The sequence below is a fragment of the Callorhinus ursinus genome, unplaced genomic scaffold, assembly GCF_003265705.2.
Source record: "Callorhinus ursinus isolate GAN/ISIS: 27379988/994484 unplaced genomic scaffold, GSC_fseal_2.0 scaffold2135, whole genome shotgun sequence".
Classification (NCBI taxonomy): Eukaryota; Metazoa; Chordata; class Mammalia; order Carnivora; family Otariidae; genus Callorhinus; species Callorhinus ursinus.
The window spans coordinates 1,449-4,678 of NW_027399189.1; the positions used below are offsets into that span (position 1 = coordinate 1,449).

The following is a 3,230-nucleotide window of genomic DNA, read 5'->3' on the forward strand; positions in this document are numbered from 1 at the left end:
AGGGTACTGCTGGACGAGCTGTCTGAAAATAGCCATGTCAGGGTTCCAGGATGATACCAGAGGCACAGGAGTAACTGAGGAGGACCTGAAGGTCAGGTAGGGGCAGTCAGAGCTTCCAGACCCTTCTTCCCTAAAGCTCCTCATTCCTTGGCCTTTCTTCTGGTGATTCTGCTTGGTTTCTACTTGTACCAACAGTTATCCATTGCCTTAGGCAGCAGAGACTCACGTATGCCTTTAAATGTTTTGGGCATTGAATGTCCTCCAGTAGCTACTTCACTGCTGGGAGAGTTGGTAGCAAGCAAGAAGTCCCAGAGGACTCCAAGGGTCTGGACTTGGTGTTTCCCTCTCCTGAGATGGGGACACCTGTGGGAGGTGCAGGTGGTCAGCTGGGGGAGGGGGGCAGGCACCTGACGTGGACAGATGGGGCATAGGTGAGGCCCGAGGCCCCTGGGGTATGTGCTTGGCATCTGGACTGAACAGGTCTTCAAAGCTGCAGACTGGCTGGGATCATCTTCAGGGTGAGGAGGAAGATGAGGGGAGCAGAGGGGACTGAGGAGGTTTGGCTCAGACAGGAGAGGGCTGAGCCACATTTTTGGGGGAAAGTGGGTCAGGTTCAGGCTCACAGGGACAGACCTTGAGGCCATAATGTCATGTGAAATAAGCCAGTCCCTAAAGGACCGACACCGGAGGACCCCACTTGGGAGGGATGGAGAGCACTCCCATTCACAGAGGTGGAAAGAGTTGCTCGGTGCCGGGGCTGTGGAAGGGGAATGGGGGTTTGGGGTCTCGTGGGTAGAGGTTCAGTTTGGGATGATGAAAGCATTTTGGCGATGGACGGAGGTAGCCGGTGCAGAACAGGGAATACACTTATTGCAACTGATACGTACCTTATGTTATCAACTGTATGTCCATTATACCACAATACAAAAGAAGTAAGTCAGGAAGTCGGGGCCATCGCGAGTCTCTGGAGGGCCCAGTAGCAGGGAGCCTGTATCTGAGTTCTCGCTTTCATGCTCTGCCCCTTGTTGAGTGACTGAGCTCAGTAAATGCTTGCTAAGACACAGTGCAGGCAGCTGGTCCAGCGAAAGTTCACAAGTGCAAACCCTCTGGTGAGCACTGAGGAATCCCAAGGGGAAGTGCATCCAGACAGAGCGAGAGCCCACATTTCACAAACACCAGCACAGAAATAGCCATTTAAAACCAAGGCAGGAACCTTATATAGCCCAGAGGGCTCCACGCTCCTGGAGGCCAAGCTAGTGGCCATGGCCAAGGCCTCTGGTGGTGAGGGTACTGGGGGTCTGAGAGGTGGCTCACTGCACCTTGACCCTGAAGCCCCATGGCTGCAGTGAGGTGTAAGGACTGGGAGGGAAGACCCGGCCAGCGCCCGTTCTGGCTCCATGGCTGCTACAGGGCTGCTCCCAGCTCCAACAGGTGATGTCTGTTTAGAACCACGTAGAAAACCTTTTCCCTCAATTGTTCTTTTTAAAGATGGTTGCTCAGCATTGACACAGAAAAACATCCGACATAAAACTGGAGCTGTTCACAGCTGCAAATGACCCCGAAATGATCAAAATGTAGTGACCACAATGAGAGGAACTTTTGCCCCCATTCAGGCCTCATGTGCACAGGGGTGGCTGGGGCATTGGCGTGCCCATGCAAGCAGTGTTGGGCTCCACAGTTTCCCACAAGGGCACAGAGGTAAGAATCTGCTCTGATGGCTCCGCTCAAGGCAGCAACCCCTGATGGAGACGGGGGCAGCCCTGCGTGAGTTCCAGATGTCCTGGTGACTTGGGCAAAGCCACAAATCTCAGATTCTTCAGGACCCAGGGAATGATGGGGGGCCAGCCCAGCAGCCTCAGGTCCTGCAAGTCCTCCAGGGCACAGCCCAGCAGCCGCCGGTCCTGCATGGCCTCTGGGGGCAGCCCCTCATGAGTTCTGTGTGTCCTGGTGATTCTTGGCATTGGCCTGAATCTCAGCTTCTTCATGACAGGGGCTAGCCCAGCAGCTGCGGGTTCCACAGATCCTTCAGGGGACAGCCCAATAGCCGCGGGTCCCACAGTTCCTCTGGGGACAGCGCTTGATGAGTTCTGGGTGTCCTGGTGATTCTTGGGCACAACCATGGATCTCAGCTTCTTCATGACCCGGGGAATGATGGGGTGGGCAGCCCAGCAGCCGTGGGTCCCACAGGTCCTCCAGGGAAAGCACCTTCGTGGGCCCATGGTCCAGCAGGTACCTGTTCAGGTGGCTCTCACTGGGCCACACAGCCTCAATCCATTTGGCCCAGCTGACCACCATCGCCTGGTAACAGGCCGAGGTCAGTCGGGGAACCTTGACCACCAATTCCCCAAAAAAGACCCCATTTAGTGAAATTTGCCCTGGTCCCTGGGGATGTGGGTCTGGGACTGTGGCCAGCGCTCGTAGCTAAAGTCCTCAGCGGCCGCCCAGTAGAAACCGGGGTGTGGGGTGCCAAAGAGGGGGGACAGGATCTCCATGCCCACATGGTCCCAGAACTTCATTCCCGCATCCACGTCCACGCACACCAGGTCTTCCACGTCACAGAGGAAGCGCTGCTCGCGGAAGCCGCTGATCATCGCTCTGTGCCACATGGACACATCCTGCCAGAGCAGGACGCTGCGGACCTCGACGACCACCACCCTCTGGCCCTCCCAGAGTGGCACACGGGGCCGGGCAGCCGGATGATTGGTGAAAACCTAGTTGGTGACCCCGTGCTCCACCATGAAGTGCTCCTCTGCCGTCTGCAGGAATAGCTCCAGGAAGACCAGGCATCCACAGGGACAGTGGACAGGGCAGGAAGAGGGTCACTGCCAGAGGCTGGCAGCAGGACCCCAGAGTTGGGGGCCATGGACGTGTGCACCTTCTTCAAGGGGGCGTGCTCTGGGCGGCTTTAAGCAACAGCCACCTCCTGAACTTCCTGAGGGAATCTGCCAGCAGGACCTCCCTAATGTCTGTTCCCAGAGATGGAGGCCATCAGCACTCCACCTTACAAAGGGGAGCCTGAGGCTTCGGAGGCTAGAAACCCATGCAGCCCCACAGTCAGCATGCTGGAGCCAGGAACACTCCCCGTGTGCTGAGCTCCTGGGCAAACCCTGCAGGTGCCCTCTACTGGCAGCTCCCCCTGCAGATTCCATCCCCACCTTCCAGGAGGGAAGCACCTTTGGGCACAGCCCTCATTTCTATGTCTTAGAGAGCGGCTAGAATCAGCAGGGCCG

General features: G+C 57.0%; 1 pseudogene; it reads right to left on the reverse strand.

Annotated features, from left to right (window-relative positions):
* Nucleotides 1-2,057: 2,057 nt before the first annotated feature.
* Nucleotides 2,058-2,786, reverse strand: LOC112819187 (histo-blood group ABO system transferase 2-like; annotated as a pseudogene).
* Between the last annotated feature and the right edge of the window lie 444 nt (nt 2,787-3,230).